The sequence below is a fragment of the Thunnus albacares genome, chromosome 23 (assembly GCF_914725855.1).
Source record: "Thunnus albacares chromosome 23, fThuAlb1.1, whole genome shotgun sequence".
Taxonomy (NCBI): domain Eukaryota; kingdom Metazoa; phylum Chordata; class Actinopteri; order Scombriformes; family Scombridae; genus Thunnus; species Thunnus albacares.
In genome coordinates, this window is record NC_058128.1 from 24165634 (window position 1) to 24191920 (window position 26287).

The 26287-nt window shown below is 39.8% G+C and overlaps 2 long non-coding RNA genes across 5 annotated transcripts; both read left to right on the plus strand.

The window, feature by feature from the left end:
- The first annotated feature begins 17037 nt into the window (after positions 1 to 17037).
- Positions 17038 to 23263, plus strand: LOC122975593. 2 transcript variants are annotated; one of them, XR_006400727.1, is made up of 9 exons: positions 17039 to 17743; positions 17956 to 18134; positions 18322 to 18444; positions 18646 to 18753; positions 18892 to 18960; positions 19076 to 19223; positions 22437 to 22666; positions 22823 to 22906; positions 23218 to 23263. It is a non-coding gene; the product is annotated as an uncharacterized LOC122975593 (long non-coding RNA). The 2 variants fall into 2 exon arrangements; XR_006400726.1 differs by having other exon boundaries at positions 17038 to 17743; positions 18892 to 19223.
- A 1162-nt stretch (positions 23264 to 24425) lies between these two features.
- LOC122975592 lies at positions 24426 to 26108 on the plus strand. Of its 3 annotated transcripts, none has more exons than XR_006400724.1 (4): positions 24426 to 24502; positions 25012 to 25151; positions 25237 to 25280; positions 25557 to 26108. It is a non-coding gene; the product is annotated as an uncharacterized LOC122975592 (long non-coding RNA). The 3 variants fall into 3 exon arrangements; XR_006400725.1 differs by lacking the exon at positions 24426 to 24502 and adding an exon at positions 24733 to 24918; XR_006400723.1 differs by lacking the exon at positions 24426 to 24502 and having other exon boundaries at positions 24739 to 25151.
- Positions 26109 to 26287: the final 179 nt, after the last annotated feature.

Below are 26287 nucleotides of genomic sequence, written 5' to 3' on the forward strand. Positions count from 1 at the left end.
CCAACAAGATGCAACGTGTCAGTTAGTGAGCTTTAAGGCTGTGACACACCAAACCAACATCAAAGAACTAGCGGCGACGAAAGCCAATTGTTGCGTCACCTCATGTCGCCTGTGTCTGGGTCCAAAAGTTGCACTTGAACACACCACAAAGACTACAGACGACGGCCAACTAGCACGTATGTTCTGCGCCTGCATGAGAGGAAATAACTTTCCATACCAGCAGGTGCCAGTAATCTGTATTCGTCATTCAAAAAGGGAAACCGGAAGACCTAGGAATGCAGATAAAAAAAAGCAGCGTTTGCCTAGCGTTTTCACACCACTCTCGCTCACCACAGACGGTTTCGTATAGCTACTTCTAAACAAGAAAATGTCTGATAAGTTGCAAATGGTACTGGCATTGTCAGCCCTTGGTCTTTTGCTTGTGGAAGAAGAAAGGAAGAGGCGGAGAGGAAAAATAAGGAGAAACCGCACTAAATGGGTGAAATCATGGATACTACAGGGACAGGCTCAAGGGGCTTTCCTGAACCTGTGTCAAGAGCTGGAGATAAATGAAACCTCAGTACAATGCTAAATTGGTGGATTACTATTTTAATACTAAGCTAGGTTCACCACATCCTTACTTTGGCTCCATACCAACACACAGACATGAGACTGATCCTCTCATCTCACTGAAAGACAGCAAATAAGTTCATTCCTCCAAATGTCAAATTATTCCTTTAACTTGGGAGACGAGTGACCATGTTGTCCTACATTCAGGTGGTCATGAGTAAATGTATCACATTACCTAGGCCTGCAATACATTTAATTTTTCCTTATCTTGAATGGTTATCTGGATTTGTTCATGTGTGGCTTCCATCATTCCTACATTTGAGATTGTGGTAATGGGTTAATGCTGTGTGAAGAGAAAGAAGGTGAATAAAAATGCAGAAGAGAATGTGTCTGAGAAAGAAAAGAAAAGAATTGAGATTCAAGGAATCTGCTGAGACAATTAATGGTTTTGTTGTTCCACCGTGGAGTTTCTGAAATGAAATCAATGTGCAGAATAGTGTCAAGCTGTTATCCAGTTACAATTTCTTCTTCATAAAAGAGGAAGGATACAAAAGAAGACCGTCATTTCTTCAGCAAAAAAAGACTCCTGTTGTGTCTCTGTCTCACAACTCAAAGAAGAGGTCCACTTTAGTCTGCTTGGAATAATGGGATTTCCAACTATCAGAGACAGCAAGGGGAGCTGAGAGAGAAAGACATAGGAAAGTAGTCACAAAGAGAAATAAGACTATTAAGAACACAGAGAGAGAGCAGGAAGGTGCTGAAGCAAAATTTCAAGAAGAGAGTGGAAGGATGGGAGCTATTTCAGAGTTTAAAGCAATTGTTCCATTTTAGGAAAGTTTTACCATTTTTCTCACCTTCCCAGAGAGAGACAAACTCAGGGCTGTTTTTTTTCTCTTTCTGTTTGTGCTTTGACAGTCTTCTGAATGGTGAGAGCCTTGTTTAGCTCAGCTACTGGCTGCTCTAACTAGCACTTACCAGCAGCTAGTTTCTGCTCTACTTTCTCTTCCCAAGTTAAAACAACCAATCTATTAAACATGCATATTTTAGAAGGGGTAGTTGCAAGAAATTTAGGTCCAAATCAGGTCAGATAAAACCTTGTTTTTATCAGTAAGAATACTTGGTGGGGAAAAATGCTAGGCTAATGAGTCCTAAACTCTAATCACTCAATGTGTATTTTTATGTGATCTTGCATTATATTCAAAGTGACTCACAGTAATTGTGTTTCCATCCTCCTGTTTTCATTCGCATTTTCAATTTGCACATTAAAAAACATGAATGGAAATGCATGAAATTGAAAAAAGTTGAAATATTCGCAAAAAAGTTTTGGACTCCACTGGAGTAGCTTTGCATGATTCACAATTCAAAAAACTCCTTAGTTATCTTATACCGGCCCTTTATGCAGCCCCTCAGTACAGTCTCTGTCAATTAACAGTCCATTTAAGCTCCTGTGTCTTTAAGGCCCCCCACCCAATGAGCCCACTCTGTTCTGAGGGTCAGCTGTATCAGAGTCATATCAAGTTATCGCTGATGCAAACCCTATATTTCCTGCTTTACTGCTTCAAATTAAAAGCTTTTAAATGACTAAATAATGGGAGAATTTTATTGTGAAGAATTTACAGGAAGTGAAACATGTTCCTCATTGAATTAGCACAGCTTCATTAACGGCGCTAAAAACCGGTCGAAACAACATATGGACATATTTGGAGCCGTTTGTTCAGTGGATCAGTTAGAAATAATGCAATAGGAGAAATAGTACAAGCATAAACAGCCACAGTGATGATGATGTGTGATGAAGAGCTGCAGGTAAACATAAAGGTTATGGCTCGGTGTGACTACCCCCAAAACAATGGAAAAATGCCATAATGTTAGCAAAGTGCTTAGAATTTTTAAAGATCCCCTCTAGACATATGAAGATATATAAAAATATTCTGCTTGGAACAATAATGTGTATCGGATGGGTTTTTTCAACAAAAAAAGCATAATCATCACTTTAAAATCCTTGAAATGGCATCTTCCCCTTCTCGCTCATTAAAAATTCCAGAATTAGTGAATATGCAAATATATTTCATTTCAGAAGTTTAACTTCTGGACACAAGATGTCTCCTACTTCACTGTAAAGTCCATTCTCAGTGTATGTGCACTGGAGGCTTCAAGTTTACACATCACATTTGTGTAAGTTGAATATTGGACCAGGACTGGCTCCAAATTAGATTTGAGGTCACAAATCATGCTCATAGGCCCACCCGTTAAATCTGATTTTCAATGAGCACAGAGAAACTTTCCACTTTCAGCAGATGAACGTAAAAACAGCCTTCTAGTGTCAAACTCTGAACTCTGCACATACATAATTCTGCACAGTGCAGCTCAAACATCCAATTGTAGGAACAGGAAGAAAAACATACTTTTGAGTGGAGGGGGACTTTATGATGTTAGTAAGTGCTACTGTAGCATGGGCTGTCAATGTGTCATCCATAAAAGTGACTAACAGCCGGTGGTTTTCAGCCTGTGGCAGAAAATTGACAGTGACTCTGCTGTTGTGAGTTCAGTAAAGAGATGGCAGCCAATTGTCCAGAGGCAAGGGAGGAGTGCGGGGTTTGACCATGGCTTGGAGGTAAAAGGGAGCAGTTCACCGTTCTGTAGGCTAGCATCAGAGGCTTGAACTGGATGTGAGCTGCAATGGGGAGCCAGTGTATTGAACGGAGAAGAGAAGTTGTGTTGGGAAAATTTGGGGAGGTTGAACGCCACACAGGCAGCAGCAGTCTGGACAAGCTGCAGAGATCTGGTGGCAGATATTCCAGCAAGGAAGGAGTTGCAGTACTAAAGGCAGGAGATGACAAGCTCCTGGTTTAGCAATCTACCTCCCTAATGATGGAGAAACAAATCCTGCTGATGTTGTACAGAAGGAATCTGCAAGAGCAGGCTACTGTTGCCATGTTTGCTAAGAATGACAGCTCATCACCCAGGGTCTCATGCAGTTTCCTTGCTGTGGCTGTCTTGAGTCAGCATGGACATCCTCTCCCCCTGAATAAACACAACTTCAGTCTTGTTTCCCTCTTTTGACAAGAGCAGCTACTGATCTCATAGACAAGACCAACTGTGGGCATGTGGTGCTCAGTATTTTTCTTTTCATGAGTTGGGAACAATTAAATGCCTGACATTGAGACTTGTGGTAGCTTTGTAGTGCTAAGAGAATTCCAGCATTGCGTTCAATATTCACTCTGTATACACTGAATTACATCCCAGTTTATTAGCCACAACAGAAAGGTTTTTTCTACCTCAATGATCTGGACCCACTGTCGCCTGATAAGACTTTTTCAGAGCATGAGGCAATTAACTCAGAGTGTGTGTGTGTTTGTGTGTGTGTGTGTCTCAAACAGCAAAGAGAATTTAGATTAATTTAAAATCAATGCACACTAATCAAGGCAACATTTAATTGTTAGTAGAGCTACAAGCCAAGTTTTCACACTAGGTGGGGATGGGAGGGGGGGGCGCACAAAAAATCATTGTCTGATATCCAAAAAGGAAAAATAAATAGAGACAGATGGCTTTAATTTTGTGACTAATGCAAGCAACTCTCCAACTGTCACACTCTCCCCAACACATTGTTGCATACCTTTGCAGAGTTTTGGGGTTGTCTCTAGATGGCGATCATCCAGGTCCACGTTTCTTCATGTTGCTGTGAAAGTAACAGCTAACTTGGCCTTCTTTGCCACTGGGTCATTCCAACATCCCTTGAGCACTGTCACAGGATGTCAAGAGTACAACCATGAACCCAGAGATGTCTTGCCTTGTTTATTTGGATTACAGTTTAATATTCATGATGCCCAGTGCAAACTGTTCCTGATGTAAAAACTGTTCCTGTTAATGTTGGATACAAACCTAAATTAGGAACTTATTGTCTGATGAAAAGTAACTACAGTGTGGAACCTTATGTGAAACACAATTTATCCAAATGTCAAAGATCTCTGTGTGCAAAATTATGTTAAGGTACATTACCATCAGCTATAGAAACAGCACTGCACTCCCTGAAGAGAAAAGACTGTGTGATTTAGGTGAGACTGACAACAAAGTTCATTTTATGTTTTATTTGCACATTATATGATGATTTAAGGGCTACACTATTTAGTGAAACGTTTTTCATTTCTGATGATTTTTCTGGATGAAAACTTGAATTGTGTTTAACACTTAACAGGAATGCCCAAATGGAAACCACCAAAACCTTCTACACATTCAGCTGATATTGTTGAGGTCATCAGATCCTCCAATGGCAAAGGACGCTGGCTGCTTAAGGCACCCTCTCCCATCCCTTGGTTTTGAGGGCAGCTTCTGCTTCCCTCTACTCCTTATTTCACAGACCTGTATTTAGCATTGTGAGGTAGTTTTCAGAGGACCAAGAGAACACAGTCACTGCTTCTCTTCACTTCATCAACTCAAGGAAGTTTGTTGGCTGCTCGAAATATTTGCTTATGTCAGACCTACGCCTCTTGTATCAATATTTTCTTCACCTTCTTGAGTAAACTGATCCTGGAGCTGTGTCTCCCAATGAATGGTGCTTGTCAGGGGATATTTTGCTTGACACTGCAGTTTATGAAGTTTGTGAACGTCATTCATTAACATTAACATCCCATTAATATGTTTTTCAACCCTTTTGCAGTGCACTTAGATGTGCCTCCCAGTACATGACCGTAAATAGCACCTGTGCTTGGAGATCCACACAGTCCATACGCCCAAGACTTAACATGTCTGTCATTGTGCTTGTGCCATTAATGCAGGGCCCAAAGTCTAAGACTGCTGTGTCCCTGTCCCAGTAATATTTAGCATGTATGCACAAGGTGCAGCTGTGTGTGATGGGAATGCCTTTTGGAATGTCATTAGTTTAGTTGGTATTTGGTCATAAAGCAAAGTACAGAACAAGACGGAATTTTCACCTGGTGATGGTGCTTTGAAAATCACAAAAGTTATTACACATCTTGTGGGGACCACAAATGAAAGTACAAATCTACAAAATTCCATGGCAATCCATCCAGTACTTGTTGAGAAATTTCACTCCATACCTGAAATGCCACCTTGCAAGTGGGTGTTAGAAGAAAAGTCAGGGGATCATCAAAGTCAATGGGATAGATAATCTGCAAGGTTTGTTCCATCCTAACATGCACATGTTGACATATGTTGTCGGGTAACTGGGGAAAATATATGTCTGAACCACATTTGATGAAAATTCATCCAATAGTTGAGATATTTCTGGACCAAACAGGTGGACTGACTGACCGACCGATCGACCGATAGACCGTCTTAATTATTTAGCTTTGCTAAAAGTGCATCCAAAATTGTGTCTGACTCTGTCACAATCGTAATTGTCCCCCAAAAGCAGATTGAGTTGTGTATCTTCTCAGAAGAACAGGAAGTGGAGAAGGTTGCATTAACAGTATACCAAGCCTTAAAAACTGATCAAAAGTAGTGCTCACAAGACAAAACCTTTCATCAGTTACATAATATATTAAACTACTTAATCCACATAATTTTTTTCTAGGATCAGTTTGTTTTGATCGAGGTTGTTACATGAAGAACTTATTCTGATTTGCCAGTAAAATTGCATTTTGATAAAACTGTGACTACAGTTCTTATTCTATTGCAGACATTCCAGTCCACACATGCACATACAGCTCACACACAAACATAATTTGCTCACACACACTCTTGGCTGCACAGGCCCAGTTAACCTGGGTGTTGACTAGGCAGTTACTTTAATGTGTGTGTGCATGGTTGTGTGTGTGTGTATGTATGTGTGTGACTGATTAGATGGCGTCATTTAATGAATGGTTATGTGTGGCAGAAACATGTGTTTTCGCAGTAATGGGCCTGTGCAAAGAAAAGACAGAGACAGAGATCAGACTAATCTCTTTACCATGAGGAGCTGAAGTTGCAGTTGGCTGTATGGCTGTGTCGCCGTGGAAACCGCAGACCGTCTCTTGATAAAGAATATGAAGCAGGGTTAGTGAGCAGCCACAGTGCTACATTTTTTCTGCTGTTTTCTGCCACATTTGTGCTTTTGAAAAATAAAGAGGAGATGGGTTTCAGTTATAAGTTGGGTGTATGGATATGTGTGTGTGTGTGTTGTGGTCGGAGCTGGAAAGGATTTACACTGAAATTTTGTCCTTGCACTTTGCATGTCCTCACCATTCACAGCTATAAATGAAAAAGCATCTATCTTATTTTCACGGCACATTAAGAGTTCACAGTGGGGCTAGCCTCACTTCCATTTCCACATTTGTGACTCATCCCTTTTAGCATCCAAAAAGCATAGGGCAAACCTTCGAGCAGTTGGCTCAAGCTGCTGAACTGCCAACATCATTTCACACTGCTGACAAAAACACTGGGAACATATGGATCCTGTCAAACAAATGTGGGTGTAACAAGACCAACACGTCCTCACAGTGTTTTGAACCAAAGCGACAAAGTTACTGATGCTTACCAGACACTTATTCAGCATGCACACATGTTTTAATCTTCTTTTCTGCACAGCCAGAACATTTGACTTTAATGCTCACACTCTATGGAACAAATTGAGTGGCCACAACGTGGAGCTCACACTGAACATAAGCATGCGACCCCCTGTCAGTTCTATCAAGTGACAATTTCAATAAAGTTTATCCAATTAAGATGACTGCATCCTCAGCAATGGTGATAAAAAGAGAGAAAGGCAGCATTACTGTGTACAGTTGTACTATGAGCAGAAAGTATCAAGACAAATATGGAAATGTAGATGGTTGGAAGATGCAGACAGTATGATGTGTCTGGTCTGCTGTGACTTTCAGTATTATATCACAGCAGTCACAGTAGAGTCTACAGTTTCAGCCACAACATGTACTAGCAGTTACTCCAATAATATCAAGCTCACTATAACTTAAAACATAGCTTTTGACTGGAGATCGGACAAAAGGAACTGTTCAAACAGCAGACAGCCGAGCTGACCAAAATTTCTGACATGCCAGAAATCAGCCAGATTGTTGATGTTTTAGACATGAATTGGGCATCTTGACCTCAAACTGCACATCAAACGACAACTGATCTGGCAGAAATTTAGCACAATTCTAAAATAAGTTGGGGGCAACCAATTTAGCCTCAATCTGACCTCCACAATATTACATGCAAGATTTAGTGGAAAAACTAATTCTGTAAATCTCTCTGTAAATCTGTCCTCCAAACTAAAAGACATAACAGGTCCCTTGTTTTTTTTGTTCTGTCACCCCTATTGTCAGGACGACATTGTTCGTCACATGTGACCATTACTAAAATGACTTATTTGACTGTTTTCAGACCTGGCACTGCTATGGTTAAGGTTTGGTAAGATTTAAGTAGGCTACAGAAACTACTTGGTTAGGATAAGGGACATATCATCGTCATGGTTGAAAGAAACCAATGTTGACTGTTGACAGGTATCGATATAGATATATCGATACAAACAGCCCATTGTCAAAGTCACACACTTTGTTGACCTGTTGGTCCAGCCCAAGGTTTCCTGGTGCTGTTAGAATGTTGTGCTACTAGTGCCTTCGGTCCTGGAGGTACAAATGTTCGTAGACAAAATTTGCTCTGCCACCACTACAAGAGGTCTTTGTTAAGCAAATGTTAAGATAGTTTGTATTATGCCAGGTTCTGACGACACAATATTTTTGTCTGGCAAGATGTCTCTGTGTCAAATGAGGTGATTATAGTCATAAATTCTTACTGTGATTTACTGAGACTGAGAATACAGACTACATGTTGGTACCATACCAATCATAGCTTCCCATCTTTCCTGACCTTCGTGATGTCATTGGAGGAAGATGCCAGGGTCCGATTTCCAGGAACATGAATGTAAACAAACAAAGGTGTCCGATGCAGAGTGTATGATACTGGCTGTCTGGTTGCCATAGCATCACAAACCTTTCATCTGTTTCACAGTTCCACCTTGCAGCATGAGCAGCACTAACAACATAATTTCTCCTTCACTTCAGCATGTTTATCGTTCTTCACGGAAAAGCACTATGTAAACCTTTTGGTCAACGTCACGGAACACACTGTGGAAGTTGTCATACAAGGTGAGAGAAGGTTATAAAAAAGACATGTTAGTCTTTTTGTTGGGACGTCGTGAGGCGTCCCAGATGCCACATCAGTTTTCGTCCACCATGATATACTACACAGGACAAAACGATCGATGGTCGTGCCAGATCCCTATTTTCGGTCCTGGTGCCCTATGTCTGTCGGGTCAGGATATAATTGGGATGATATTGTCTGAACCTGGCATTACACATTTGAACAAACCACTAATCCTATTATTTTTCTACTGAGGACAGTCTCAGAAAATAGTATTTATCTATTGGAGCACTTTCATACTGTACATGAATGTTAGAGTCCTAAGAACTAGAGCAACAGAGCACATCACTCTTCTTAAAGCTGCAGCCTGGCAGTTATAGAATAATGCGCTAGTAATAATTAATCACTTAATGGCTTATGGCCAAATACATTTGATACACTTGAAAAATATGAATCCAGTAAGCCTCTTAGATCTTAAGGAGGCAGTCTAGCCAATAGCCGCAAGTCAGAACCTAAACCCAGTGAAGCTGCAGTTAGCTACTGTGCAGCACACAGATAGAACCAATATCTTGATAATAAGCATATTTTAGCTTTAACTACAAATCACCTATACTTAAAAATGAGCCTGTAGGAGAAACAAGACGTCATTAAATTTTCATTATATTTAAAGCCTAGTGTGCCAGACAAATGTTTAAATCTGAGACAAAACCCTTAAATTTATACATAATGAGCTGCCCCAGACACTATGACAGTTTTCTAACATGTCTGATGTTATTGTAATGAGTTGTAGTTGGAGCACCTTTAAGACAAGATTGTAAGTTTGAGTGTAAAGTCAACCCTAACTTACACTTTTTAACTGAATGTATCACTTTTTTGGTTTCACTCTGTCTACTTAAGCTAGTTGACTGCAATTAATACATTGTCATGAAGAGTGAAGTTTCATCTAGCATATTATTCGAGTATGGGACAAAAAGACTACTACTAAATAGTGATGGAAATTACAGAACCTAAAATAACAAGTTTTACTTAAAGTCCACACACGTAGTCCACAGCTATGCTAGCAGCATTTTGATCTAAGTTAAGGTCAGGACACTAGCATGCTTACAATGCCAACATGCTGCTGTTAAGCAGGTGTAAAGTTTACCATGTTTACCATCTTAGTTTAGTGTATTAGCATGCAAATATTTGCCAATTCGTACAAAACACACTACAGCTGATGGGAATGTGACTAGTGTTACTGGTATTTCGCCATAAACCTTAGTGCTGAACACATTACAATTTTGACCTTTTGAAGGCACTAAATGAAAAGTCATGGATTATTCATGATAATTCAATTGTCGAGAAATTTCATTAGAAGAAAAACATATTAACCTGCTGGTGGTGCTAGAGGTGAAGTCAGAAGATCACCATGATCAGCTGGATTCATTATCTGGGGATCTTGAACGTGTACAACATCAACACAAGTGTGGAAAACCTCCATTTTAGCATAAATAATTCTGTCAATAAGTCTGTCAGGTCTCTGCAACTTCCATTTCATGTCATAAGAGAAAATAACTGATGTCAAGGGAAGGCAGATAATCAATCTAAAAACAGACATTTTGAGAAACAGTCAGCAGTAATGTAGAGTGCAGATTATTTGAATTGAACTGGTTATGGTATGCTAAATCCTGTCCTCCAGACAGGATTCCAGACTGATCTACCTGCACCAGCTTAAACCATTAAGCTTTATAACAAGTGGCACTGATCTGCTTCATCCTCTTCCTTTGCCCTGCAGCTGTGTGAGGTCAATCAGGAGGCTAATATCCTTCTCTTATTGGGCCACCCAGCAGGCCTGAAATTACATTTCATCTCCACTGTTCAACAGTCACCACAGCCTCAGGACAAGACAAATTATATAAGCCGTCGCTGTAATGCGAGTGATATAAAAGGTGCGTGTGAATACATAATTGTACATTCTTGCATCTGGATGTTGTTGTGCATAAAAATGAAGCAGATGTGACAACTGGTAAAAGTTATAAAAGAGCAAAAACAGTCACGCAGTTAAAGAGAGGGAGGGCGGGCGAGAGAAGCAGATAAAGAGGTTAGGGTGGATGGAGGAGGAGAGGGAAAAGTCCAGTCAGAGAATATAGTGTAAGTCACATTTCAAACTGTTGTGGCTAATTTTAAAACTAGGAATGACTGTGCTGTGTTTCAAGTCTGTGCAAGTCAAGGACTTCCTTTACAGATAATATAGGTTGCATGGCATGCATGATATTGGAACTGCCTGTTGCTAATTGCTTTGCATGGACATTTTGGTGCCCTAGTCCCTGAGGGGACTTATCTTCTGTAATAGTTCAAAAAAAATTTAAACCTTTTATTTATTCCCTGTCACATCATATTCTTATATTAATTATATTCATATTAATTATATTCAGGATATGGGACATTAGAAACCAGGATATTCATATTCCTGTATGACACTAACATTTGGTTACTGATCATCTGAGCAGCAGTGTCTTTGACTTCTCCACATTAAGCAGTCATTTCTATGCTGAAGTGCAAGTATTATTGGTATGAGACTTTCATTTTTTAACCAACAGCAGCAGACACCTGCAAAATATCATTGAACTAGATGCAAAACAACACCCTGCTCACATCGCTCGCTGCTGCTCGCCGACTGCTGCTCATATAATTACTCTGAAACTGAAACTACTGATTGCTGTATATATTTTGTGGCTGTGCTACTCATATCACTGTGCCTAGACACCTGTTATTCAAAATGCTTTGATTGATCCTGATTGACTCAGGGCACTCTTACTTTATTTTAAAGGTGCCAATTGGAGTTTTCTTGTAAACAAAGAAAGTTCAGTGTCAATTCACCAATCCTGACCAAAACGCATTGTGTGTGTCCTTGAGGTGTAATGATAACGTTGAATGTATTTTGTTCCTCATAAAACATTTAAAAATGTCCTGTATATTTTGTAAGCTGCATTGTTTACCTGCATGTTCGGCTAGCAGTCTTCTTCCCTGCCTTTTGTTACCACTGTGCTATGTTCATGGAGAATTACCGCCACCAACTGTCAGTCACTGGAATAGTGTGACCTGGGACCAGACACAGGTACACACCTGTTCAATAAACCTTCACATGTATGGTTTGACGACATGTGGTCCTTGCAACCAACTGAGAAGATTTTTCCATCGGATGTAGGATGTTTTTTGTTTTGTTTTTATCTGTGTGATATAACAGAACAAAAAGACATAGGAACATAAGACAAGGCAGCTGAACAGTTTCAGAACATAAAGACATTAAGACAAAACAACAAAACAATCAATATTGAATTGGGTGGCTGATTTTGACAAGTTCAGGTAGTGTTTGTGACGTGACATGTAGGGCTGGGTTAAGTGATAAATAATAATAATAATGGCCATAATAGTAATAAACTTATTTATATAGCACTTTTCAAAAACAAGTTTACAAAGTGCTTCACAGACATAAAAACAAAATACACAATGCAATTACATATCGAAAAGTTACAAGGCAATAATAAATGGAAACAAAGGTAACAGACCATGAAAAAAATCTTGAGAGTAAATAAATGAGCAAAAGCATTAAAAAACCAACCTCTAATTAAATGCCATTATATAAAAACGACTTTTTAAAAGAGGACACTGAGGTAGCTTGTCTGATTTCCAGAGGAAGGTTAATTCCACAATTGCAGAGTCCTTTATACCTTTCTACCCTCTGTCTCAAGCCCTGCCCTGGGGACTGAGAGCAACAGCTGGTCCACAGATCTAAGAGAATGAGCTGATGTCTGTGATGAGAAGGTTGGTGATGTAAGATGGGGCAAGGCCGTTCAGTGATTTAAAATCAATTCTAAAAACCACAGGTAACCAGTTCAATGAGGTGAGAATAGGGGAAATGTGATCATATTTTCTAGTTCTTCAAAGAACCCTAGCTGTGGTATTCTGTACAAGTTGTAGGCGGTTGATTGATTTTAGGAGCAGTCTGACAAATAAGGAGTTGCAGTAATCTAAACGGCTAGAGACAAACGCATGAATGAGTATTTGAGCATCACTGAATGAGAGGAAAGATCTAATCTTTGTAATGTTCCTGATTTGAGCAATAGCTGATTTGGTGATTTTGGTGAAATGTTTAGAAAAATTCAGGTCTGAATCAAAGATTACACCCAGATTTCTGGCTCATGAATGCACTGCAAACCCTGGGATACTAAGGTCTTGCTTACATGTGTGTGCGCTTTGGGCCCACCACCACTTCAGGTTTATTATTCTTGACCATTTAAAAATTATTGGACATCCAGGATCTAATGTCTGCAAGACAGGTTGTAAGTGAGGTAACTGAGGTGAGGTCTGATGGACTTATGGATAGATATATTTGTGTATCGTCTGCATATAAATGGAAGGAAATATTGGAGTTGCGGATAACTTGCACCAGTGGTAACATGTTAATGGAAAACAGTAAAAGACCAAGAATAGACCCTTGAGGAACAACGCAGGTGATATCTGAGTATCTGGAGGAGACATTTCCAATTGAAACAGAGAAAGTTCTGTTGCTCAGGTAAGACTTAAACCAGTCTAGAGCAGTCCCAGTCATGCCTATGCAGTTTTCTAGTCGAATAACTAATATTCCATGATCAACTGTATCAGATGCTGCAGAGAGGCCTAAAAGTACCAGAACAGTACAGCAGCCAGCATCAGAGTTCATTCTAATGTTGTTTAAAACTTTTAAAAGTGCATGATGAGTGTGAAAACCGGACTGACACTTTTCGAAGATAAATGAAATAAGATGAGAATAAATTACTTTCTCCAGCACTTTGGCAAGAAAGGGTAATTTGGAAATGGGTCTAAAATTATTAAGATTAGTGGTGTCAAGATTTGTTTTTTTTGAAGGGGATGAACAATGGCTGATTTAAAAATTGGAGGTACAATCCCTGATGATAGAGATTTGTTAAAAATTGCCAAAATATCTGAGGATAAAAAGGCAGAAACCTCCTTTAAAAATCTAGTAGGTAAGACATCACAGGGAGAGGAGAGGTGGAAGATTTCATGCCATTGATCATCCTCAGTAAATCTGACTGGAATACCAGATAAAAGGAATTTAAAAACTGATATGCCTCACAGTGTGGTAAAATAAGCAGAGATGGCACAATCTGGGCTCTAATGTTGGAAACTTTATTGACAAAAAAGGCACGAAAAGTCTCACACCTCTCAATTGAAGAGACTCCTGTGGAATTAGGAGGGCGGTGGATAAGAGAGTTAATGGTCCTAAAAAGTAACTTGAGGTTGTAAGGATTTGCAGCAATAAGATGAGAGACGAATTTTATACTCTTTATACTCTTCCTTTACAGTGTTATTAAACTCTTTTAAAGCTCTCTCATGGCATTAAAATCACATCTTAAATTGGAAGCTTTCCATTTCCATTCAGCACGTCTACATGCCCTTCTAATGCTCCGAACACAGTCATTAAACCATGGAGATGGTTTTGTTGAAACAGGATGGGCTTTGGACAATTTAACAGGTGCTACAGTGTCTAGTGTAGTAGCACAACGTTGCAAAAAATTAGCAGCCAGCTCCTCCACAGAGCAGAAAAAAATCTAGCGGAACAAGTTGCTGTGAAGTTTGATAGGTGTTGCAGAAATTCTCACAAGTCTGTGGAGTGAGTGTAAAGTGACAAGGGCCTCTCAGTATGTTTTATAAGAGGAAGACTAGAGAGTAGCAACAAAGAAAAGAGAAAAAAACAAGGTAGGGAGAATAATAAATAATTGTAATAATAATAATAATAATAATGATAATAATAATAATAATAATAATAATAATAATGAAAATGGAAGATGCAGGCAATTTGAGTCTTGTGGGGTTGTAATTGGCAGGATCCATCCTGGAAGTGTAATCATAATAAGATTTTGTTATTCCTTAGGCATTTTGGGGAGTTGATGCAGTGGACCACCCCCAGACCTGTAGGAGGGATCTGGTCCAATGTTGGTTTCTTTGTCTGACCAGCCCAATCTTTGTCCTTATTATTTTTTTTTATTTAGTTTCATTTATTAATTTATATTTTCTTGGCAGCTGATGCAAGGTCCGCTTCTCTCCTGCTTCTCCTTGACCTGAGCGCTGCATTTGACACTGTGGATCACACTATCCTCTTATGTTGTGTTCACACCAAACGCGAAGCAAATTTTCGCCTTGCGTTACTCATGCAAGATTGAAAGCAGAAACATTTGTTTTTATTCGCGTAATTTGCGCAAGTTTGGCTGCGGAATCATTTGTGCTTATTCTCCCCAAACAGCCAGTGATGTTACTGAAGCTCAGCCTGCCTGCCACCTCAGTCCTCCTGCTAACAACATTCATACCGACACTTATCTGCAAACACTGAGAAGTACATCATCTCTGTTCATTTTGCTGTGATAAACTGCATTAACCCACAAAACTCCCCCCAAAAATCTGTTTATTTACCACACTTCCCAGACGACAACTACAGACCTTAAAGTGGTATGAACCAAAAATAAACTTAGATTTTGCTATAATTTAATTGTAATAAGCAAATCAAAAGGATGCCGCAATTACTACAACATGATGCCGATTTGTACAAAGTCTGAATTTATCCTTTGTCAGGTCTGTCCACAAGACGACAAGCAAACAACTTTCAAAATGCTTATTTCCTGAATGGAGTTCCGATCGATCAGTTATGCTTTGTCAATATTGTAGCTGCTCCATCCACACAAAGTAATGTCATCTAAAGACATGAATACAGCAGCGACACGTTTAAACACATAGATATCTACTAGTTTAAATTTAAAATTATGTAAAGTCACCGGCATTTAGTAGGTTGTTATTGATGATAGCAGCCGAGGGGGTTGTGTGACTCTGGTGTTAGCTCCAGTTAGGTTGAGATGCAAGACTGAAGATAAATCAGTTTAAAAGTTAAAAAAATAAACTCCTCCCGCCGGTAAACGGTGTGTGTGAAGTGGTGGTGGGGGGCAGTGGGAGGGAGTGGGGGACAGAGGAGGACGGGTGTCTGCTGTCCTCCTCAGGGTGAGATTTCTTACATCAATGTAATGTACGTCATTTTTTTTATGCTAATCTATGATTGGCCAAGACACGTAAAATGACGCTCCAAGGGAGGCTGTCCTCCATAACCAATCAACAACCAGAATGCGATATTGACGTCGCGTTGGTCCAATGATAGTTTCAGTCACCTGTTGATGTTGTGTGATTAGTGAATGAATATGCAGGAGGTCTGGCTGCTTGTTGTGACAATTTCTTCAGTTTTTTTTAAGCTGAATCTATATTGAGTAATAAGCTTAAAGTAACTAGAATAACAAGTGTTAACATGTCAGCTTTGTAGACTATATTTTATATGTGGTGCATATAGATAAGAGTAAGTCATGTATTTGATACATGCATTAATACTTTTTGTGAACCTACACTTTTAGATCTGTGAATGGTTTCAGTGTTCAGTCTTTCTAGTATTCAACACTGATCTGTACCTGTATCAGATTATAAGCTTTGTGCTCCTTTATATATTTCTGTATACTAAGAAAGTATATAGGAAACACGTGTAAATCATGTGATATGCAGTCTGTTTTTGATGAGAACATAAATCTGTTGTCACAATAGAACAATACTATAAATCTAAATTTCACTTTGTTGGTAAAATGACACATTGTGAACCCCTCCACAACAAAACTTTTTTGTTTGGAAACAATATGTATATGCTAAATGTATTTAAAGAAGCAGGGTGGGTGGAGTCTGTATGTGGAATTATTTATTCAGAACCAGTTGAATTGCCAAGTACATACAGGGAAGCACATACAAGGAATCAAGCTCTCTGAGTCATCTACATTATCATTGAATCCAAGGAAGTGAACCATAAAATCAAACAGGATTACGAGTAAGTCACTTCTTCATTCTTTTTAATGTAGCAATTAGTTTGAGATCCAGTTATGACTTACAGCCAGAAGTGGAGGGGGGGGGGGGGGGGGGGGGGGGGGTTAATGTGCAATATGAAGTCTTTAAAAGTAATCACCTGCTTTTTCTTATTATGTTATTCCAGACAAAGTTCAGATATAACATTTAAAATGTTGTCTCATAATTTGTCACATTTACCAACTTAATATTATCAAGTCCCTGGTAGGTTAGGGATCACTGATAATTATGTTTTGGCCAGACCCCCAAATGTCAACTAGTGCTACCATACAGGATAACCACCTTGCCCCAACTTGGTTTGTGGTCATTTGATTAAATGCATAGCTAATTAGGAATACAAACAATTTAAGCTGAACTGAAATAGAATGATAAAACTAGAAAATGATCAAACTAGAATTTGACACAAGGTTGCTCTGTAAAAAAGGATATAAGGATCCACCAGATAGACATTATAATAAATATTGTCTATCTGATACAAAAAAAAAGATTCAAAAATTGTGTCAAAATAAGTTATTCAGATACAACAAAACAACTGGTGCATAGCTGATGAGACCTCAAACACACATGTAATTCATTAATTTACAAAATGATTTCTTTACAGGGAATTAAATGAATCTGTTCTTTTACTTTCCCCCCATATCAATTTCAGCTTTTTGCCATGGAGACATCAAGTTCATCTAATTACAGTGAAACCCACTTCAAGAAATACAAGATCTTGAAAAGAGTTGGAGAGGGCAGCTTTGGACATGTATTCAAATGCGTCCACACAGAAACTGAACAGATTGTTGCCATTAAAGAAAAGTGTTGGGCTTTGGACAATGAGTTAGGACTCTAGTTGATTTTGATTTTTACAGATTTTGCCAGAGAAGATATTTAGTCTTAGTAAAACTCTGGTAACAGCATTCTTAATGAGCTGCAGTTATTTAATTGCTTCAAGATCAATGTGTCATTTACATTTTTGTATGAGTTGGACTAACAATGCCAAACTTGTTTTGTATCTCCAAGCATGTATCCTAAAAAAATTGATGGAAAAAAAGCTTGACAAATGTAATATTGTCAAGTTCTATGATGGATTTTTGGGGAACCGATGTCTTGTCTTTGAGAACTTAGACATCACCCGGGGGGGGGGGGGGGGTTCCTCTCAGAAATAAAGACCGCCATGCATCTCCAAGGTGTCAGAACAATCATCCAACAGGTACGCCATTAGCTGGACAACAAAAGTCAACATTCAGTCTGTGGTCAATCCTCCATTGTAGTTATGTTGTTTTTTTTATTGGATTTGCCTCCATTTTTAGTATTGAAAGCACTTCATAATTAAATAATAAATAAATCATTTTGGGTTCAGAATTTTATGTTGCAAAACCTTTTGAAATAATAGGCTCACATCTTGTCATTTATTATTTGCAGATGGCCGTAGCATTTGATGCCCTGAAGAGCATCGGAGTGATCCACACTGATGTTCGCACCAATAACATCATGCTGGTGGATCGTGTCAGACCATTCCGGGTGAAGCTGATTGGTTTTGACATGGCTATTCCCAGCCACAAAGCCAAGAAGAGCACGGTCGACCATGGCAGTTTCTACAGGTGAGGTCTAGCTCTGTATGTGCATGTGTGTGTGTTACCTGTCCATACCTGTATGAGCTGTTGGGTGATTATCCGCTGTGATAACTTTGTACTAATGCTGTTATTACATTATGTGCTACATTGTGCTTTAATCATTAAAATATGACAATGTTCCTCATATTTTTCAATGCTTTTACTCCACATTCAGAGCACCAGAAATTATGTTGGATTACCATTTTCTGAGGCCATTGACATGTGGTCGCTGGGCTGTGTGATGGCAGAAATGGTTGTGGGCTCAACACTGTTCCCAGGGAGGAGTGACCATGAGACGGTAACTAATTTACTATAATTGTACTGGACTTTTTGCTTTTCATTGCTAACAGATGAAGTAGTGCTGTAATCTTTCTTAAAGAGCCATCGTCAGTTTGCATCCTTATAAACCAGCTAGTTCATCATTATTATTTCAACTGTACCAGAGTCTCAAAAAAAAGAAAGTTGAATATCTTGATGTGATATTGTGTTTTGTTTCCAGCTACGGTACATCATTGACATCCTGGGTCCGCCACCAGACCACATTATTAAGGAAGGGAGGAAATCAAGGGAGTACTTCCAGTCAGATTCCCAACAATGGAGGCTCACGGTACAAAACCCCTTATTTGACTTTTCAAATATTTTATCCTTAACATATAAAAATAATACCTTCCAATATTTTCCTTCAGTTCATCAGTTGAATTTATTGAGAAATACATGTATCTTAAATACTTGAACCTTTTTTTAGGAATTCTCGGTATGGTGTAAGACTGATGACAGGTCCTACTCATTCCGGTCCCTGGATGAAATAATAAAGGTAGGTCATTAAATAGGCACTAGCTGCTGAAAAGTGACGTCATTGATTGCCTTTTCATAATTTAGGAAGATGACTCAAATGTTAGGTTAAATTTTTCAATTATTTCCTAGACTAGATGTGTCTGAAGAAAGTTAGAAGATCAAGGGAGTGCATCAACCTGTTAAAGGCCATGTTCCCGTGGGATGGGAGGGAGAGGATTACCCCCAACGAAGTCCTCACCCATCCGTTTTTTTACCAGGAGCTACCGTAACAAGTATGGGCATGTGTTTGTATATATGTGTTATGTGTTTGTGTTGATTTACATATTTGCATACACATGGGATTTCTGTTTGTTGTCCATAAACATAACAGTGTAAGTTTCTCTTGTAGCAAAAAAACTCTGGAGACTGCATCAAATGAACCCGGCCCAACAGACACACCCAACAAGAACCAGGAAGCTGAACCTGAAAGCAACGAGGTAGCCGAACCCAACTTGAACCAGGAAGCTGAACCCGGAACCAATGAGGTAGACGAACCCAGCATGGAGGGAGATGAAGATGGATTCTGGGGTAATGTACGCCGCACAGTGCCAACAGGTGTCATCATGGTTCAGCCTCTACCTCCTGCATTCAGTCTTCCACCGGTGGAGCTGGTATCCTGTTTGCGAGAGGCACAGGCTGAACCTGGAACCAACGAGGAAGAGGAGGGATACTGGAGTGCTATATGCCGCATAGCGCCATCAGGCGTCCTTATGGTTCAGCCATGTTGTGCTTGTGCTCCGGTTCCCGCTCCCGACCCCACCCCCGCTCCCGCTCATGCTCCGGCTCCTGGCACTGTTCTGGATGACACCAATAACCTGGATAGAACAGATGACAGCGAGCCGAAGAAGAAGAGTAACGGCTTCAAATGTTTCTGCTCCCAGTGGAAGAGGACATTTTGCTCATGCTGCTGCGTGAATGTCGTGGAGGACTGAAGCTCTCTGTGAAGGCTTTATAGCAAAAACAATATAAAGCCTTTGTAGTTCTTTATATGGGCAGCATGGTGGTTCAGTGGCTAGCACTGTGGCCTCACAGCACAAGATGGCCGTGGTCTTTTCTGTGTGGAGTTTGTATGTTCTCCCCATGTCTGTGTGGGTTTTCCACAGGGTGCTCTGGTTTCCTCCCACAGTCCAAAGACATGCATTCCAGGTTCATTGGAGACTCGAAATTCTCACTAAATCTGACATCATCTGAAATCTGGATTCAATCAAGGTTACAATCTTGCCACAGAATATAAAATACTAAATACTGTCAAAAGTTAAACATTGTTTGAAAATACAAGAGTCCAGGAAAATAGTCAAAAAATTTCTTCACACATTTAGCATATTAAATAATCTCACATCTTAGCATCTGATATCTTCCTTTTTCTGGGCAAAATACAAGAAAAAATAAATCTACAATAATAATTTGTCCAACTTCTTATGTGTTTCTATAGGAAGCTGAACTGCATTATGTTTGAAATAAATCAAATTTGGATATCAATTTTTATTTAGTTTTTTTTCTTGGAGCTGCCTTATAGTGTTGCAATATATACATCACTAACTTCCTGGAAACCTCACTGTAGAGTAAATATGAGTACACAAGTGTCACAGATCACAAATGAAGTATTTCATGGGCCATGATCTACCAAAACTATTTTAGAGTCAACTTAGCTTGGTTTATGCCAAATTATTTAGTGAGGGTTAATTGAACACAGTAGCTTGCAAAGACTAACCATAATTTACAATGAAGTTGCCAGTTATCAAACCTATGAAACCCTTTATGTGCTTTACCAATTATTGATGCTTTCAAAACATCCCTGACTCCACCAAGTAAAATAGGGTCGGAGAAGCTGATGGAGGAAATGAAAGAAAGAAAAGGTGAGGAGAGGAGCAGAGACGGGACACCTGGTTTATTTTCCAAACTTGGCTCCAGCTATGGCTCCTGCTCCAGCTCCAGTTCCCGCTCCTGCCCCTGCTCCGGCTCCCACCCCCGCTCCGGCTAGCACTCACTCCCACTCCCGCTCCCGCTCATGCTCCGGCTCCTGCCACTGTTCTGGATGACACCAATAACGCCACATAGTTAACACACAGTGTGGGATCGGCCATCTGTTGACAGCTGTGGCTAAAGTGCATGTGTGTGAATGAGTGTAGGTATGGTATGTATCTTACAGTAGCCGACCATGGGGCCTTCAGTGGTCTCACACACACGTGCGCGTGGCTCTTGCTCCAGCTCTAGCACTCGCTCTCGCTCCCACCCCCTCTCCGGCTCCTGCCCCCGCCCCCGCCCCAGCTCCGGCTCCGGCTCCTGCTCCTGCTCCGGAATATTAATTTAACATGTTCAATGTTGTCGTCTTTTGTCTTGCTGAAGTTTACAGACTTTTTGCACCTTATTTGCGAAGTATTCCAACTGGGACACGCAGAAGAAACAGGACGCCAACACTTCCACCAACATACACACAGACATTCTGCTGTCTGATTCATAAACACAGTAAAACAGTCCCACAGAGGGCTAAAAAGGAACGGCTTCAAGGTATAGGGTTGGGAGAAAAATGCCTCACCTTTTGAGGTAAGCATGTATCTCACTAGGTTGTGTTGAAAGATTTGTGGTCACACACCATACTGGCAGAAATGATTGTTTTAAGGTTCTTGTTTTCACATATAGAGCTCTACATGGTCAGACAGCTGTGTACATCTCTGACCTGCTCCATCCTTATATCACCAGTAGGTCACGTAACTCTTCTGAGCAGAGCTTACTGGTTGTCCCGTGCACTTGTCTAAAAACACAAGGTGATCATGTCTTTGAAGTTGTGGCACCATCATTGTGGAACACTGTTCCTATAGACATAAGATCAGCATCTCTGTTAACACCTTTAAAAAACAGCTGAAGACTCATTTATTCAAACTGGCCTTTGTCTCGCCTCATAGTGTCTAGTGTTTGTATTTTGGTCTGTTGTTGCTTGTTATTGTTTGTTTCTTTTATTATATCTTACATTATACTATTTTGTGGTCTCATTTCATGAGATTTTACTCTTGTGAAGCACTTTGTGACCTTGCTCTGTGCTATATTAAATAAACTTTACTGACTTAATTACATTGAAGCTTTTAAACCTACAATCTGCAATATTTTTATGTGAAAATGTACTAACATTTTGTTGAATTGCCAGAAAAAAAATCAGAATGGCGGTCATTATATGTTGTCACTCCAAACTGCTCTTATCCTCCGTAAATCCCCATATCAAAACACACGGTGCTTGAACCGAGCATTGGTTCCTATATGTCAACATACTGTGTATATGCCTATAAAATGGAAAGTGGGTAAAAGCACACTATGCTCATTAAGGCAAGTCTTTGAATTGTAATGTAAAAGACAAAAAGAAGTGCTCTCCAGCTAAAAGATCATTTTCAAATCCTTGTGCTCTGCACTTGTTTTGAAACAGAGTATGAATATTTATGCCAAGTATTTTTCTTTTTGTGCAAGGTAACCAAGAAAGCCCTAGTGAATTTATCAATTTCATCCTGGCTGCATTTCCAAAACTGAGGAATGGGTTTTAACTGTTGTGGATCTCGGGGACTACGAGGAGCCATCATCTCACACTTATTCCCTGTCCCAGTGAGGGATACACAGTCAGGCATTTAAAGGACCCAGGGAACATGGTACACTATACCACACTATACATCTGGCCCCTGCAGAGTTTGAGGGTGCATAATGTAAGAGGACATTTATTTTAATTTTCATGCTGTTAATTTGCTATTTTGCTTGCATTTTCTGTATCCATCAAATGAATGCTATGATAATCATATTTTTGTGGGGATAACCTGTGATCAGTTATTGTGTAGAGTAAATGTAGTTGTCTTCATCTATAGCAACCGACTCCAAGTACCAGTAGGGCTGAGGTTGGACACCTGATGCCATGTCTTCACTGTGGGGAGGAATTTCCCTTTTCACAGGTAAAAGGTCACAGTGAAGCCTGTTCAAGGTATTACATTCAGTGTAAAAAAAACAACCAAAAAACCCCTTTTTTTTAACATCAAACTGGTAATGATAATAATTTTAATTTATTTCTAATTAGACCAGAATCAAAAAAGTACAGATTAACATAATTAATAGAGCTGGGGCTAACGTTAGCTGAGAGGCTAGTGGAGTGTTACCCGCAGCATGGCCTGAGGGAAGCACAGCCAGCTAGCCTCTGCTAGCCTCCCAGCTAACGTTATCCCCGGTTCTGCATGTGGATCCAACCAGAGCAACGTCTGTTACTCAGGTTAAAGTGGGAAGAAGCAGCGGGTCTGACGGGCAGCTTGAGTGAAGTGGAGCCTGCGGAGGAAGCACCGGGACTGTCAGGGTGAAACAGTCTGTGGAGGGAAGCACAGTCAGGTGGCGGAGGAGATGGCAACAAATCAGCCTCTTATAATCAGCAGAAATGGCAGACTGGGCTCTAAAGTATACCCCCTGCAGCCCCCGCAAGATGACCGGTTTTTCCACTTTTTTTTTCATGAAGGCTGGGGTCACCTTCCCCTCCAGGCCTTTTTCTGCAATGAACACTCTGAAACACAATTTCACAATGTAGGAAAGGTTTCATACAGTGTATAAGAATAGCTAAATAATACCTCCACAAGATCAAGGATCTCATGTCCTCGTCCGTCCCTTGTAAGACCAGATTATATAATGTTATAGACATCAGATAAAACAGAAGCACAAATCTTGAAATATACTGCCGATACGCCGTGTCCGTAGCTGATACTGGCTCTATTCACTGGCTATCTAGTGAGCTAAGCCTCTGACCACACATCTAATACTAGAATCCTCTACAGTGAAGACGACAATTTATCACACATATACACCACAACGTCAAAATGTGCAGCTGTTAGCTATTTAGCAAACAGCATTAGCATTCGCGTTATCGTTCGCGGTACCAAATCATTACAGACTGCTAAATTAACAAATTGAACCGACTGCTTATATCCGACAACAGTATAGTGGTGCTTAGTGCAAAAAAACACGTGTAACTTAACATTTGTACAATGCAGCGACGTTCACGGTCGAACAGTCCTTGGCCACCATTTCCACTTTGAAAAGTGGCCCCTCCCCTTCCACCACATAGCCAAGATGGTGACCGTTGAGGACGAGAAGTATCCATAGTTCCACACTCAACTTCTTGACCGTGTTGAGTACACCATCCGGGTACTCATAGTGCACTGCATTTTGCCATACTTCTCAGTGTGAACGCACTTATGCACTCAAAATGTTAAATGTACCCAGATAGCAACTGACTCTGGACCGGATCCGCCTCCAAACCGGCAGATCCGTGTTACAGTCTCACCGGTTTTACATCCCTGTGCCAGATACGGACCGCATACAGGCTGACGAGTGGGTGTGTCAGTTAGACTCGCAATCAGTCAGCAGAGTCAAAGTAGTTACGGGCCAGATCTGTGGAAACGAGCGCGCCATTTTTTTTTCTTTTTTGTTCAGTTGTATCAGAACAGACCAAGGAAAAGCAGGAGACCGTTGACGGCTTTTCTTCCAGCGTTGGAAAAATTTTTATTACGGTAAGGCAAACAATGTTGTGACAAAACAGTATTCAAAGTGGTTTTATGCCTCTTAACATAATTTCAGAAGGTTTTGACTTCCCATTTAATCTTGCTAATAATATTATATCGGCAACGGCTAGCTTTTTAGCCGGGCTAGCTTACTTAACTAGCTAAGTTAGTTAGAATTAATAATGAATAAACAACTCTGTATTTGTTATTAGTGATGTTACAACCAATGTCGCCCACAACTTGCTTTTCATCTGCATCTTACTGTCTGTTAACGTTACGTTAGCTGCTCATATAGCCAGTAGCATATAGGCTAACGGCTAACCTTAAGGCTAACTGCTAACATCCCTAGCTGTTGCATAATCTGTTTATCACTTAATTGACCCATTGGCCACTTTTTTCACCCCTCTAAAGCAGCTATCAAAACAGTGTGTTATTAGAATGGCTAAGTGGAAAATGGAGAATTTCGGTCGCTAACAGCTTATCTGTCTTACAATGTGATGGACATTCTCTCTCAACAGGGGCTGTAAGGAAGAACCAATCTGCGAGCAGCGCTCCAGATAGTGAGATAGACTCACATACCATCAGGTGGTTTAACTTGGCATCTGACCGGGGAGGTGGCCGCAAAGACCGTGCCAAGACTAAAGAAGCATTAACCACGGTAAATTTCAGATAAAGCATTGTGTTAGTCTTTTGCAGCAGCACTTATGTTTTGTGTTTTTAACTTCACAATTGGTTGTTTATAGGCATCACAACATTCCACTTAGCAGCAGTGGCTGACTTCATAAAGGTACTGTATATTTTACATATATTTTGCATTCTTGATTACTGTGGCAGCTGCACTAAACACCGATACTGAGTGTCAGTGGTTTTCTTTTTAGCACCGTTAACATACAAACATTTTAAGTAGTGACAGTACACATAGCCTTTTGTTTTTCCTACAGCACACACTTTATTTTTTGACAGTTTGCTAATTTGTATGCACACATTTTAGTTAACATTCTGTCATTTCTTGCTTGCTTTAAATTATGTTCTAACTTTTTGTTTTTCATGGATCCAACAAAAGAAGTGGCACGAGGAAGTGGAAGGGACAGCAGGCAGTGGGAGAGGTCAAACTTATTTGAAGTTTTGTTGGTTTTTTTGTTTGTTTTTTTTTGGGGGGGGGGGGGGGGGGGGGGGGGGGGGGGGTCACAGTTTGGTTGTGAATAATGTTGGTATTGTTGCTATTAAGGTTAAGGTTGTTAGTTATTTGTTTATTCCTGTTAATTGTTCATTATGCTGTTTTACTTTTGTCTTGTGATCTTTGTATTTTGAATTTGAATTTTAAGATTAAATTAATTTGTAAATAAATAACAATGTTTTATGCTACACACCTGGTGTTCTTGAGCCTTACTGCTTGGTCCCTGACAATTACATTAGTTATGCTTCTGTTACACTCTAAATTACGGGTTTAAAAGGACTTCGTCTCTTCTTCATATGCCATATGCTATTGTCATATGACATAATTACACTATTTTATATTTACTCAGTTTACACTCAACATGCACAGGTAAACCCAAGTGATGTCATGTCGCGCTTCATTCACTTTTTTCTGGAGTTAATCCACCATGAGTAGAGTACACTTCATTACTTCATTTTGACTGATGAGTGTACAGTGAACGACCAACAAAGCAGCATCTCCTGTCATAACTTATGATTTCTGTTTTTTTTTTTTTTTTTAAACAACCAGTTATGATGATGCAACTATAGTTCTAGAAATTTATATCCAGAGATACTTTTTTCAGTTTGAATTTAGTT